This window comes from Lagenorhynchus albirostris, chromosome 4 (genome assembly GCF_949774975.1).
Source record: "Lagenorhynchus albirostris chromosome 4, mLagAlb1.1, whole genome shotgun sequence".
Taxonomy (NCBI): Eukaryota; Metazoa; Chordata; class Mammalia; order Artiodactyla; family Delphinidae; genus Lagenorhynchus; species Lagenorhynchus albirostris.
The window spans coordinates 2,958,753-2,974,510 of NC_083098.1; the positions used below are offsets into that span (position 1 = coordinate 2,958,753).

A 15,758-nucleotide genomic window follows, 5' to 3' on the forward strand; every position below is an offset into this window, starting at 1 on the left:
GCCATCCTTGCCTGAAACGTCCCTAGAGGAGAATCGATATTAGTTGTTCTAGATATATGTTTGGGTGGGAAAAGTGTCAGATTGACCATTAACTAAATACGATGGAGAGATTCATGGGCCCTCCACAGTGGGCTTTGAGTGAGTCTGTCCTGTCGGTTTGCCATTTCCATCCATCAACCCCATCTATTTACTGCTGACCTACACAGATGCATAGCCACGTCAGAGGTGCCACGAGAAATATTTATCTTCCGAGACCAACAAAGAAAGCAGAGAACCTTTTCTTTTGAAATTGATGAGCCCCATTCTGGGTTCATCAGTTTTGAATCTGACGCAGCAGAGAAACAGAATGGTGGTCGCCTTGGTCAGCTGCAGCCCTGCCACTTGACAACACAGAGGGAGAGTCCATCAGCCTCCAGCCAGGGCTTGAGCTCTGATCCCTCCATCCATGTAGAGGGTTCCGAAGGCTCTCAGGGAACCCTTGGGACCACGGGCACCAATCTTCAAGTGTTTAACAACGTGATGCTAAATACATGCCAGTGACCTTGTCTGTAAGGAAATTACAAAACAGTGTGTCCGTCTGTGAACGTAAGTACACATAAAACCAAATTTAAATAAATAACCATTCAAATATATAAAGCCAAAAAGAGTAAGTTTTGTCTAAATTTGCCAAAGGGACAGGTTTATACTGTTGTTAAGGCAAGTTAGTTAAGGTCAGTCCATCCTTATTCTCTTTGAGAGCTTGGACAAGTTACTTCAAGTTTTGGGGTGTAACCATCCATCCTACATGGAGAGCTATACTCAGAAGTTTGTTCTGAGAATTCACTGTATTGATATGAGCTTAGAACATTTTTTGAAAAACATTCAATAAGTGTTAGCCAATATTCGCTTTAAAATATACAGGAAAGAACAATGATTCTACACCAATTTACATAGTCCAGATTCAGAAATTGAAAAAAGAGCATTTTTAAATTTTAATAGACCACAGCATTTGACTACAGAAAATATAAACCAAATGTTTGGATAAATGCAAGAATCTCTTTGGGGTTTGCATTTGAATACATTAAAATAGGACAGTGCATTCAATCTTCCAGGAATTTATTCAAATAAACATTTTTTAATATGCACACATGCTGAACTTCTTTCTATTTTTTTATCTGTACAAAGCTTGTTTTCAATTCAGATTTTCCATACCTGGTTTCTTTCTATAATTCAGGTATCAACTCAGACTTTACCTCCTCAGAATGGCCTTGTTTGATTACCCTATGTAAATTAGGCCCTTGCTCCCAAGAAATTCTCTATGACAGTGCCCTGTTTCACTGTCTGCGAAACCCTGATTACAATCAGAATACGCCTGGATTATCTGCTACTTGTTTCAATTGGTCTCCCTCCACTCTTGCTATGGTTGTTTACCACTTATCACCAGATAGCGCCAGAGTAGCGCCGGGCTCATACTAGTAATAATAATAGCTTCCACTTATGGATTTTGTGCATAACTTACTTTGTGCGCTTTTCACGTATTGACAATATAATCCTCACAACAACCTTGCGAGACAGATGCTACATTACACTCATTTTACAGATGAGACAAAGGAGGCAAAGAGTGGGAAAATGAGTGCCCATAATCACACAACTAATGAGTTCTTAAAGCGCACTCTGGTCTACCCCTGAGGAGGCACTTAACACAGAGTTGTTAAATAAATGACTACATGTGCTAGGTTTGGGGCAAGGAGCTGAATATACAGAGATGAATAAGACCTAAAGTCTCAGGGCACAGGCCACATGAGTCTATGTGAAGGAAAAGATATAGTAAGTTAATAAGCAAGATAACACCTTAAACTTGTACAGCGATGCCTGTCAATTACATCTCAATAAAACTGGGAAAAAATAAGCAAGAGAGACAGATTCAGTAAATACTAGACATCCTTTGATAGAAGCTTTACTGGGCACTAGGAGAGTAGGAACGAGAATGTGGCATTTCCTTTGGTGCTGAGGTCCAGTTTTCTTAGGGGGACGATGACTCATGGCTGTTTTAAGGGAGAAGAGTGAATATGGGAGCCTTAAATGGGACAGCAGTGGGAATCTCTAGGTGAAACATTACATAATACAGTAGAAAATGCCTGAACGATATAAACTAGCTTGACAACGCCAGAAATGCTGCGTGAGGTTTGTTCATACCACTGCACCTCAGTGGCTGTATGTGGTTCCCATGCAAGCCAAGCTGTTACCATGGAGACATGAACAAATGACCCAATGCAGGCGGAATCTTCAACCATCGCTAAGCTCTTAGAAAATCAGTGCCAACAAGCATTCCTCCACTATAAGCAACTCTACCTTTAGAAAAATTAAGCATAGGAAATGACATCATTCATTTCAAGGAAAGTAATTAATGTAGACAATATAAGCATTGGTCACTGCTGTCAGCAGATAAAAGAATTTAAAATGTTCATTCACTAATATTAAAGACTGCATTGTCACTATAGACTATAGTTTAAATGTTGTTTTAAAATTGGGGGACTTGGTTTTGATCACCTCAAAGAGCATTAATAAAGTGCCAAATTTTACAAGGTCCTTTATCATGAAAAATGCATCTATTCAGTTTGAGAACACCAAGATATTAACATATACCAATCATTTAAGGAAAAAATAAGAACTCTCAGCTTGATAATTGTTCAATTTGTCTCCTCTACAAGAATTAACTTTTAGTGAAGGAGGAGTAATGTGCAGCCTTCACTAGCATCGTATAACATATTTTGGTACATCATGTAATTTGGTAAATAATTTAAATTTTATTTCCAGATTTTATTTTGTTTTTTTGTCTTTTTTTGTTTTTTTTGGGGGGTTTTTTTGGCGGTACACGGGCCTCTCACTATTGTGGCCTCTCCCGTTGCAGAGCACAGGCTCCGGACGCACAAGCTCAGCGGCCGAGGCTCACGGGCCCAGCTGCTCCACGGCATGTGGTATCTTCCCGGACCGGGGCACGAACCCGTGTCCCTGCATCGGCAGGCGGACTCTCAACCACTGCGCCACCAGGGAAGCCCTTTGTCTATTTTTTTAAAGTAAGCCTTAAGCTCACTTTGGATCATATCGTTTAAGAATATTGTTCTTAATCATTCAAGAGAACTTAATTTGGTTATTTAGAGGGGACTCTGATCACAGATTTACGGTCCTTCCCAATTTCTTTAAGAGACCGAAAGCCTGGAAAGCTTTCATGCACCCTGTGAGCTGCATACCTGAATTTACAGTTACCATCTTTTTAATTACTTAGAATATGCTGAAGACCAAAGCTGTTTTTCATGTATTAGTGCACCTTCTTCCAGAAAGCGTTTGAAGCAACCTCTTGATGGGCATTTTCCAGGAGCAGAGGGGGTTTTCAGTCAGAGGGGAGCTAGTCATATTTGTTTTGAGTGGAAAAGACTCAGCCCAGGCCAGGGAGTTGGTGGAAGAGCTAACAGTGCCCTGCACGTAGGGTCCGCTACAGGGTGATGCTTCTCTCCTTAGATTCTCACAACTACAAAAGCAAGGCCTTGCACGAGGCCCCTCATATGCATCCCCTGACTTGGTCCTATGTAGAAAAGGCTATCTCTGCACTAACAAACTAAAGTCTTCGCGATTCATTTGAAGAGCCTACAAGAGGACACAGACTGCTGTTGTTATAGAACAGAGAAAGCAGATGCCCAGCTCCTGAAAATAAGCCAGATCTCTAGGAAGTGCTCTGAATCAGGTGGGGTTGTCAGGGAGTTAAGGATAGAGGACAAAAAGCTCCATTTATCTTAGGTGTTTATTCCTTTAAAAGACACAAGAATATTTTCTTCTTATTCTTTTTTTGAAAATTTTTATTGGAGTACAGTTGATTTTTCTTCTTATTGTTTAATTGAAGATATATATTTTAATATTTAATCGAAGCTGTATTTTTCCTGTCAAATACATTTTGTTTGTCTTGCTTTTTCACACACACGAACAGAATTCTTTTACATTTATTTTTTTCTTTTACAAATTGGACTGATTTCTTTTCTACTTTAACACATGCAGAAGGTTTGAAAATTCCACATACAATCAGTACCTGCTTGACTCACTGATACCACTTTTCAGAGAGAACTTTTTATTTCTCTTCAGCTACACTGGTGGTTACATGAATGACGTTTCTGGTAGACGTGTAAGTCAAAAACAATTGTTAGACACAACGCTCTAGGGGGTTGTTAGAGAGATGCTCTTTGTGTCGTATCTAAACTACCCCCCTTAACATTTGGAACTTTGTGTTTCATTCATTTAACCGATACATATTCTCAGGTACTTTGCTTCCAGAACATTGTTTGAATAATAAACAGTTATTGTTTCCTTGGTGCCTGGAATAACTTTCTGTTTTTCCTATTGATTACCATATCCTCAGTAATGAGGAAAAACTTAAGACGTGATTAATAAATCCTATATGGTCTACCTCATAATAATACCACTAGGAAGAGTCCTAAATTGTGAATTATTTATTCTGATAGTTAAAAAATTTCTTTTAAGTTGAAACACATGAAATTTATGAAAAGAGAAGAATAGCACATATGTATAGCTTTCAGTATTTATGTATTTAATTCCTCTGTTACTAAATTTTTTAATTCCTGGGAACTACCTTGAAAAGCATAAAATAAAGAACCTAATACATATTCATTTAATTACTGAATTTAATTATAATCACAAAATATTAACATTAAAAAACGTTAAACGGTCATCTCACAGTAACCTCAATAGTCAAGCCTTTATTTTCATTTGAATTTCTTAAAAAAAATAGTTACCACTTTTCGTAGATCACTCAGTTAGTAATTGACAGAAATAAAATAAAATCCAGGTCTCCTGCTGTCAGAATAATACTCTTCACTGAAACCGTTTTTCCTCTATCAAGGCTTTTGGTTAAAAATTAGTCCACAGTGCCCACAAGTTGTCACTATATTTTAGATTTAAACAATAAAAATGAAGAAAATGGAGTTGATTGCTGGGCAAACCCAGTATTTCCAGTATCTTTTTAAACTTCTTTTCTCATAATACACCTTTTCTTCTAAAAGATTAGTGCTAACGAGAGATGGCTGGTTGTTTGCTAAGGATTCTGGACAAAGTTGAGTACGTGTGTGTGAAGAAGAGAAGAGCTGTTCCAGGCACGTCTGCCCTCACACCTTGCGTCCAGGTGGGATCACATGACTGAGTCTGGCCAAGCGGGTGTGAGTGGAAATGATATAAACTAGTACTTCTCACACTTGAGTTTGCATTAAAATCACATGAAGAGCTGGTTAGAATGTGTATTCCTGCGCTCCACCTATGGAGTTTCTCATTTAGCAGGTCTAGAGTAACGCCTGGGAATGTGCATTTTTAACCAGTTAGTAGGTGACGCTGATGCTATCCACCTCCTGAGAAAAAGACGGTCTTTTAATGAAATCATTATTTTATGTTATGAACAAACAAAATAGTAATTTCTGTCTATTTAGACACGTGAATACGTTTTCTACTACCATCAAGTTGAGTTGTAGAAGTTGAGGAAATTTACAAATTTAGTTTTTAACGTGAATATTTCAAAGGAGGAAAATCCTGTTCAAACAGGGGATCGTTATATGCCAAAGAGGGAGGGGGGAGAGAAAGAGGAAGACCTACGAATTTAAGGCATGATTTCTCATCTCTAAGTTAGTTCTAAGAAAGCACAGCCTGAAGAAAAAAATGATGCAGATAAAGTGAAAAAAATACCAGCACGGATTTTATGGACCTAAGAAGACCTCTCCTGACCACCTTGATGATGTTAATTACTTTCTGATGTAAACTAGGACAATTAAGCCATCCCTAGGACACTTATTACGGCTCCAGAAATCGCAAGCATGTGAAACACAGCTAAACAACTTGAAAGCAGACTCCCATTTTCAACCTAAAAAGAAGATAGAATGCTGGGGAAAACTCTGGCTCAGGAAACTTTCCTCTGGAGCCATAGTTATTCCCTTCCCTTTTGGCCCCCTTTTTAGTGTGTTTGTAGCTTCATCATTTCACTTCTGGCCTCACGTGCAAACAGCTTCTCCAATGCATCACTCTGTCTCCACGATTTCAACCCATTATTTCAACATCCTTAGGAAAACAAACAAGTACCCCCAGAGCAAAAGTTTATTTCACAATATGCCTGCTATTCCTGATGCCCTATTTCTGCTTCAACCTGTAACCTTTCAGATTAGGCTGTTTGGGGTCGCTTCCCCTTATTAACTTGAGTTCAAGGATTAGACTCTCCGGTGTAATAATTATTCAAGGTGGCCAAAAAGGGTTTTGCGTTTGTCTTTCTCGCCCTACCGCAGAGCTGAGAACTCTACTGAAACTTGTCATCATTTTCTCCTGCCTCTCTGGTAGGTATTACCATCATTTTGTGGTTGACGTATGTGAAGTAAAAAGAAGATGCAACTTGCCGAATAACACAGTCAACATTTTAGCGAAGCAAAGTTTGGAATAAGAACCTCCCAAAGCCAATGAATATATATTTTAAGGTATTGAACCTGATAGTATTAGTTAAGTTGTAAAATTAAAATGGGCCCAGATCCCCCAGATTTGTGATTGTCATGCATGGAAAATGGATCAATGGTTTGTATTTAATAATCTTTTAGATCCTACATCCCATGTGGCAGATACGGTGTGTATCCTTCATCGTGATGGTACCAGTATATCCTGCTACCTTGAGATGAGAAGGAGATTGATGAATATTAGTTGAATCAATGTTGGAAATATTTTTTTAAATTATAAAATGTGCTTTTAAATCCCACTTATCCCTGGCTTTTTTTTTTTTCTACTTAATGTAAATGTTAAGAGGGTAAGAGAATAGCTTCTGGAATAAGCCTGTATACCAACACTGAGTAAATGACCTCTCTGTAGCTCAGTTTCTCTACCTGGAAGATGGTAGAACGCCACCAGTTAACTTGTGAATATTTGTGAGAATTAACTATGAAAATTTACTTTAGCCTCTTCGACGCGTGTTGAACACATTGTGATCACTCAGTAACTGTGCTCTGTTATGGGACTTTCCATTTGTTACTAATAAATAGCTGTTGTTTTTTTAACTCATGATAGAAGTACTAATCATAAAGAGATATAAAGGATAGAAATGAGATTCAAGAATATCACAAAAAGAAATACTCATCATAAAACAAATAAAAGACCTCATTACTATTGTTAAAATGATTTTTATACCATTGTCCAATGCACATGTCATTCTGATAAGGACCTTAGCAGGTAAAGTGGATTTTCTTCTTTTCTACTCTTTTGCTCTAAGACAGGAAAATAAATATATGCCATGTTTCAAGGTAGCCCAATCCCTAATGAAAGTACCTGAATTCAGCCTTCAGTCCTCTGAACCACACAGTAGGCCAGGTGACATCATTCATTCAATCACTACCACTAAGTAGAATTTCCACGTACTGCTCACCATGTGACTTTCTTCCTGCATTGCACCTCCTTTTTCCCTCTTTTACTTTCTCCCTACAACTTCGTCAGCTCTTCTATTGTAATTGCACTTGGGGGGTTTATTTTTATTGTTGGTGGTAGAGGTGGTGGTGGTTTTTTGGAGAAATTGCATTTTCTTCTCTCACTGTCTTTTTACTTTTCTCTCTCCTTAAGAAATAAAAATACCCAATAATACACAAGAGCCTTGCTTTGCTAGCAGAATTTCGGATTTAAACTATACAACCTCTGTAATTATTTGTTCTACAGAAGGCTTCTTTAAAGACTCATTCAGGACCAAGCCAATGTTTTCAGACATTCCCTGGTGACTGACAGCCTTTGCCACCCACCTTTAAACGAGTAGTTCCCCTGTCAAAGGCCTAGTCTCCCAGATAATTATATACAGTGCATCCTTTATTATTTTCTCCAACAATACATTGGAATCATACCAAATAAATCATGCGCTGGGGTATGAAATGCTGGTGAAATAAATGAACATGAAGATTTAGGGTGACATGCCCTGGGAATCAGAAGAACTTGTGATTTAACACATTGATCTCATTTGTTCAGGAGCTGACACTGGGTTCCGTCACTGGGAAGTAGCGTCGTAATATTACAAAGAATAAATATTCACCCGCCCCCATGGAGAAGATTACCTCTCTAAGAGAGTGGTCACTTATTTGGAGAGATTTGGACTCCTCTCTGGATACAGATAGTTTATATAATTGCTGAGCAATAAGTTAAGTTTTTCCAGACCATCCTTCCCTACGTGCTAAAGATAAAAAGGACATAACTCCCAAACCACCAGTCTGGCTCAGGTAAATATCATGTTCCAGTAACACTGGTGTCAATGAATGGTATGGAAGAGAATGCTCTTCTCAAGAGGTGAAATGGGAAGCTGCTTTTGAAAATACGGTTTAGGAAAAAATTTTTATGCCATGAGATATGTTCACATTATGGTAATAGATGCAATAAATAGGATACAAATTTGGTTCATAATCACTATCGCATTATCATAATTATGTTTGTAAACCATACACACAGAAAAGGAATAGAGACATACGTCAAATGTTCTCTTTGGATAGTGAGATCGATGACTTTTTTCTTGTTACATTTCTATGCTTACAAATTTTCCACAATGACTATTAATTTTTTTATTTGAAAATATAAAACTAATGTTTCTAAAGATATTTTGAGTGTTAAGGCATAGCATGTAAGGTAGCACTTTCTGTCTTCCCTCTGTTGATTCTCCTTCAAGTTTTCTTGCTGTTCTTTTCTCTCCTTAACTTGTACTTTTGCCTCAGATAATGAACACCAAAGGATTATTGTATTAGAATTACTTGAACTAATGTTCTTTCTCTTAAAAAAATTAATGAGTGTTTAATCATTGTAATACTGGCCCATAATATAGCTCAAAATATAAAACAGGAGCCAGACTATCTGGAAAGAAGAGAACCTCAGCTCTGACAGTTGTTAGCTGGGCGATCCTAGGCAAGTGGCTTAACCTCCCTGTGCTTCATTTCTCTGAAATGTCAAAGAAGGCTATTAACAGAGTCCACCTCACAGACTGTTGTAAGATGAAATGAGCTATTCTGTGTAGACATTTAGAATAGCATCTCACATATATTAAGTTCTATATGCCTATTTGTATTCCTCCAGATTTGGGTGGACCTGCCCATAAGGACTGTATTGCTGTACACATACACGTGTGTGTGTATATATATATATATATATGAAGCTTCTCTATGCCCCTGATAGACTCCATGATGAAACACAAGCACTAGTCTTGTTTCTACTAGGTCCCAACTCCTATCATGATGCTTGACACCTGGTAGGGACTCTATCCATATTTGTGGGATGAATAAAAGCATAATGAATATTACAGTCATAAATCGGTATCTAAAAATAAAACCTGATATTTGAATATAGGACAGTCAGCTATCTGCAAATGTCAAGGCTACCCCCTTTTCGCTAAGAACAGCTAGCTAATGTTTTAGCTGAACAGTTTTTGTGGGCCCTTACACTATTGTTTATACATTTCAAGTGAGATTGTTGTTCTTTAGTGACCTTGCATTCTTTCCTGATATAAAGCTTATGTTGAATCTAAGGAAAGAGTCATGTTTTCTGAATGGGATTGACATGAGTTTCCTATCTGACTTTTCTCGGTGTTGCTCTCCAAGTCCATATTGAAGGACAATAGAGACCTCTCTATGCCATAGAAACACTTCACACTGAGAAGTTCCACTGGCCTGGTCCCCTGACTCCGAGTCACAGAGCGTTGCTTGAGAATAACTTTACAAGGCATCAAAGCACAGAAGATGTTAATGACTGGCCCAAAATGGTCTGGAATTGCAAATGGTTCCAAGAATCCAAGGATATATTTTTTCATCCCATGTGCTTGATATTTAAGGGCATGTGTGGGGTATACGTCATCTTTTTTTTACTTGAGGAGTTAATTTATAACGGAGTATAACAGGTTTGAAGCTCAAATGAGCGTGTTAAGCATACTTAATACTTCTTCATAAACTTTATTTTTATAGCATTAAGTGTGTTATGAAAAAGAAAATAAAGAGTATGCTATCTTAACCCTTGGATCAAGTTCAGAGTGTTGAGATCTTTCCAGTTCTGATTTAGTACAATCACAGGATGTGGGAGGGCCTTTCAAAACATTTAAGTGGGTCTATAAGCCTGAGACTGGAAATGAATCACAGGACCATTTTTCATCTTGTCAGTTGCCGACATCATGCTTAAGGAATTCCTACAGCAAAACATATGTCTATTCAGAGTATTAGCCATTCTGTTCCCTGATACCAAATCAAAGAAGTACTTCCTAAAAAGGAAGTTTGAAAAGACGCAACCATCACTTCTAGAAAATATACGTGTGTAAAATTCATCATTAGTCAGGGTGTTCATGTCTCACAAAGATGGCCCTACAACAGCAGATTTAACAGCTCACACACCCTGGGCAAAAGAGACGTTAATCCAGGCCTTAACAGTGTTAAGATTATAAAGATACTATCTATCAATATCTGGATTTCATCTAGCATAAAAGGAATTGTAAACCTAAGCAGAGTGATTTTGATAAATTATTGCCGATTACCAGACATTTGGAGGAAAAGCCATAAGATTTAGTGGTAGAAATGCCTTTATTTACCACATCGAGTCCCGTATTTCTTCAGCTGGGGCTGCACTTTAAGATACGGTTGAGGTGCCTTTATAAATCTCTACCCCAGACCAATTAAGTCAAACACACTCATTGTGCGAACCCAGGCATCAGTATTTTTTATAGCCTTCCAAGTTTTTCTGCACAAAGCCAAGGTAAGAACCACCGCTCTATTACATTCTGCTGGGATGGCCAGGAGGGCAGGAGCTATCTCTGGGCAAAATGAGTGACTAAAGGCAACATTTACTCTTAATATGCTGGCACTTTTTAAAAGTGCTTTCCCTGTAGTAACTTTCAATCCACCCTAATGCGTGGAAACTATTATCCTCACCACCACTTTTCAGATGAGCACTCTGAGGGATGCCACACAACTCGGAATGGCGGAATGCGGATTCCGATCCCTGTATTTGAGGACAGAGTGATATTTATGTAACAAATATTGTTACAAATATTGTTCAGATAATATACCAAGCACAATGGCAAAATGCTTGCAATAGAATGCAATAAACAAGGAGATGCATTCTGCCAGTAAACACCAAGTTATCGGCAACTGTCTTACCACATGGGCTGGGATTAAACATGAAAAAATAATCATGTTGCCCTCAGTAGTATCCTGGAAAAATTGTTGATACTAACTGAACCAATAGATGAAACTAACTAAAGAGGACCACAATTCTGTATCCATTGACATATGTCTGGCTTCCAAGTGGTCCACAAAGTAGAATCACAGCCACTGTGATTCCAGCAACAGTGAACCAGACTGTAACCGTGCTGTTTTCACGTATTCAGCATCTGGGTGAAGCAATGCTCAAGGAGCAGAACTCATAAGAACAGAGAATAGATTCCACAGTGTAATTTATGTTCTCTCTAACACTCTGGAAATAGAATATTCTTTAAGACACGTGACTACAGTGAAAATGACCTAATTTATGTACAGTATAAGAAATGCATGTTTCCTGTCCTACATACTAATGCTGACTTCCTGCTTTCACAAAGAGAAGCCCCAAGAGGTTCACTGAGGACTTAAACTATATTTTACGCCATGGCTTGCATGAAGAATATTTCCTGTATTTAAGAAAATCCCATAGGTTGAAAAGCAATAGTGTGAAGATATCAGAAGCATTCTCTCTTTTATCTGGAGCTGAACAAGCCTATGTAGACCCAAATCTGAATAAAAGTGATCTTCTGTAAGTAAATGTCAGTAAATGTGTTTGAAACAAACAAACTCATCTCTCCAGTGATCACCTACAAGTGTTATTTCAGCGCCATTAAAAAGAACTAGTGCCACCTTCAGAAGCATTTATCACCCACTGGTAAATCTACAATGAGGTCTTTATTACTTTAGCTGTTCTGCCATTTAAAAGAAAGTATTTATGTAGGGATTAAATGTTGCCATTAATAGTCATTTACAGTTCAGGGTGAATTAATGATTTAAGAGGAAGCTTTTCTATGATTTTAGGAAAGAGAACATTTGGGTCCTGAGACCTGGGAGGGGTGTGGGGAGGAGCAGACATCCAGATAGGGAGAAAGAGAAGGGGTGTACCCTCTGGGAATGCCAAAGGCGAATTCCAGGCCTTTCACAAGTTCATCCTGCAACCGCTTTTGGTAAGGAAGCAGGGGACACCTGAGAAACTAGAAGAAGTTTTCTTTTGTTTCTTGATGATACACATTTCCTTAGGCTAATTAAGACTATGGATTTTACAATATACAAAAAGAATAAAGATATTTTAATTATAGGTAACTCCTTTATCACTGAACAAAACTGGAAAACAAGGAAATTGAAATCCTTAAACAAGAACAAGGAAAAGAAGAAAAGAAAGAGAGAAGAATTCACATCATTATCACAGTCATTCTCATGATCATCATCATAATTTGGCTCAATAAATAACCAGGGAGACTAGGTGCTTTAAGAATTTTGACCAAAGGAGGTGAGTTTGCAAATAAGAGCTATATTAGCATATGTGAAAAGGTCACTGGCCGTACGAAAATGCAGAGAAACCACACTGCAAAATACATGAAGACTCAACTACATATGAAAATTAGATCAAAATAATGAGGTTTACGGATCATCTCCAAATGGTAGAAATATTGAAATACTTTGAAAATACATTATAAAAGTATAAAGGTAACTTCAAGTAACCTTATGCTGAAGGAAGATGCTGATTCTGGTAACCGTACTGATCCAGAAAGTAATGCTTGCTTCTCTTGCTGTCACTCGATCCATTTCTCCCAAAAGAGACGGAAATAAGGAAGAGGGGGAAAAGTAAGTATCATAACCCTCACATATCAAAGAAAATAAGTTTCTAGCCATAAATATGAGGAGAAAAATAATGTCATCTCGAGAAGTTAAATATCTCTTTGTGAAGACAATAAATGTAATGTGACAACAAATGTGATCTTCCCATTTTTTGAGGAAACCTTTTAAGAAATAAATGGAAACGTTATCCTATCAGTTACTAATGCTGTAAAACAAATCTCCCAAATACTTAGTGTCATAAAACAATAATAATGCTATTATTTCTCATGATTTTTTTCTGCTAGGAATCCATAAATAACTTGTCTGGGCAGGTGTGGCTCAGAGTCTCCCATGAAACTGCAGGTAGATTGTAAGTGAAAATGGGTCAGCTTGGGGGCGGGTCATCCATCTCTCTCTTCATAGAGTCTCATAGCTTTCCCATGACATCTCTTCAGATGGAGAGTCTGAACTTCCTGATGGCATGGTGACCTCATGCCAGCAGAACTATTCGTGTTACAGGTCAGGACTCCAGAGGGAGTGTGCCCGTGATCAAGGTGGAGGCTGCATCTCCTCTATGACATGGAATATAAGTCCTCTAAGTGCATAGGATATAAACCTAACCTCTCAATAGAAAGAGTATGAAAGACACACTGTCAGAAGATCTTGTGATTTGACCATCTTGGGAAGGAACGATTTTTCATAGTTATCTTTCCTAACCCATGTGGTCTCCTGACAATATGTCTTTCATACTTTTTCCACTGAGGAGTTACATTTAGATCACATGCAAGCTTATTTTTCACTAGGTTATAGCAACAACAAAGATAATAATAATATAATAAAATACAGTGTCTCACTTAATCCCATCATTACTTTCATTTTATACTTGCAAAAAGATTGAGCTTCAGAGAGTACGTAGCGTGCTCAAGATCACACTGCAAACAGCATAGCCAACGTTGAAACATAGATTTATCTATTTCAAATTCCAGTTGCTTTCCATTATACTACATCGCTGCATAATGATTTTAATACTAACCAAACCAATCACCCTCATAATACTAGTTCATCACTGAATTTCTAATTTATCATTAGAAATTCATAAATAAATTTCTAATTTATATCATTAGAAATTAGAAATATCATAAATAGCACTCTAACTGGAAACTCAGCACCAAACCCAAAAAAATGGTGAACAAATGTTCAGGTTAGCCCGCAGAGTGCTCGCATGGTCTGCAAAGTTCAGACTCTTGGCTTGTCCATCAGTGCTGCTCTACAATATATTTAACTTTACTTACATCATTTGCCCATTCCATATCAGTTGTCACAGTTTTGTTTTTAATTTATTTAATCTAAATTCCTAACAGATAGCTAAGTCTCCAGTTGAAAGAAGAAAATACTCTGAGGTATGAATTCCTTCAAATTCCCTCCCCTCCACATCGAGCTAATCTGTTTATCTCTTTTCACTCTATTCCTACTTGTGTCCAAAGCTAATCCTTTCCCCTCCCTTCCCGTCTGCTCTGAGAATTTTCTTTCTTAATTGCGTCCACTTATTTTACCTTCTACTTCCCTTCACTCTTGGCTCTTTCTCTTCCTTTTAAAAACAAACTCATATTTCTCGCCCTGGAAAAAATAACCCTTCCCTAGTCTGTTCACCTCCTAGTTAAGCAACTTCCCTTCCTGGTTTCCTGTCAAGTCTAAACCGCTTATCAGAACGGTTTACATTGGATGGGTTTCACTTTATTATCACTCACTCTGTGACTCACTTTCTTCTGGTTTCAGCCTCTCATTTCTTTCAAGCCATTCTTTTCAGTGACGCAGCTCTTTAGTACAACTCCATGAGGAAGGTATGATAGTTGAATATGCACCCTTTTGTAGCAAAAGTCCTTCTCCTAGTATTCATGCAGTGGTCAGTATTTGCCACAGATAAAGAGTTTGCTTGATGACTTTTATCAGCTCCTCATTAAAATTATTTATCCCCTTTCCTTTGTGTAGATACCCATGAGTGGGACTGCTAGATCATATGGTAGTCTTATTTTTAATTTCTTGAGCAAAGTCCTAACTGTTGTCCACAGTGGCTACACCAATTTAAATTCCCACCAACAGTGCACTAGGGTTCCCTTTTGTCCGTATCCTCAACACTTGTTATTATTGTCTTTTTGATAATAGCCATTCTGACAGGTGTAAGGTGATACCTTCTTGTGGTTTTAATTTACATTTTCATGATGATTAGTGATGTTGAGCACTTTTTCATGTACCTGTTGGCCATTTGTATGGGTTCTTTGGGAAAATGTCTGCTTAGCTCCACCACATATTTTTAACTTGGATATTTAGGGGGTTTTTTCCTATTAAGTTGTATGAGTTTCTTATATATTTTGGATATTAACCCCTTATTGGATATGTGGTTAATAAATATTTTTTCCCATTCCATAAGTTTCCTTTTCTTTTTATTGGTGGTTTCCTCTGCTATGGAGAAGCTTTTTAGGTTGATGTAGTCCCACTTATTTATTTTTGTTTTTGTTTCCTTTGCTGTTGTTGTCAAATAAAAAAAATATATCACCAAGACCCATATCAATCAAGGAGCTTACTCTTTATGTTTTCTTCTTTATAGTTTCATGTCTTATGTTCAAGTCTTTAATGCATTTTGGGTTAATTTTTGTGTATAGTGTAAAATAGTAGTCTAATTTCATTATTCTGCATGGGGCTGTCCAGTTTTCCCAAAACCATTTATTAAAGAGACTATTCTTTTCTATTGTATATTTTTGGCTCCTTTGTTAAGAATTAATTGACCATATAGGCATTGTTTATTTCTGGGGTCTCTTCTTTTCCATCTATCTATCTGTTTTTATGTCAATATCATACTGTTTTAGTTACAATAGTTTGAAATCAGGAAGTGTGGTGCCTCCAGCTTTGTCTTCTTTCTCA

General features: G+C 37.6%; 1 long non-coding RNA gene across 1 annotated transcript; it reads right to left on the minus strand.

The window, feature by feature from the left end:
• Window positions 1-281: 281 nt before the first annotated feature.
• Window positions 282-14,452, minus strand: LOC132519159 (uncharacterized). Its single transcript, XR_009540106.1, has 3 exons — window positions 14,393-14,452; window positions 12,744-12,829; window positions 282-546 (listed from the first exon to the last, which is right to left on the minus strand). It is a non-coding gene; the product is annotated as an uncharacterized LOC132519159 (long non-coding RNA).
• Window positions 14,453-15,758: the final 1,306 nt, after the last annotated feature.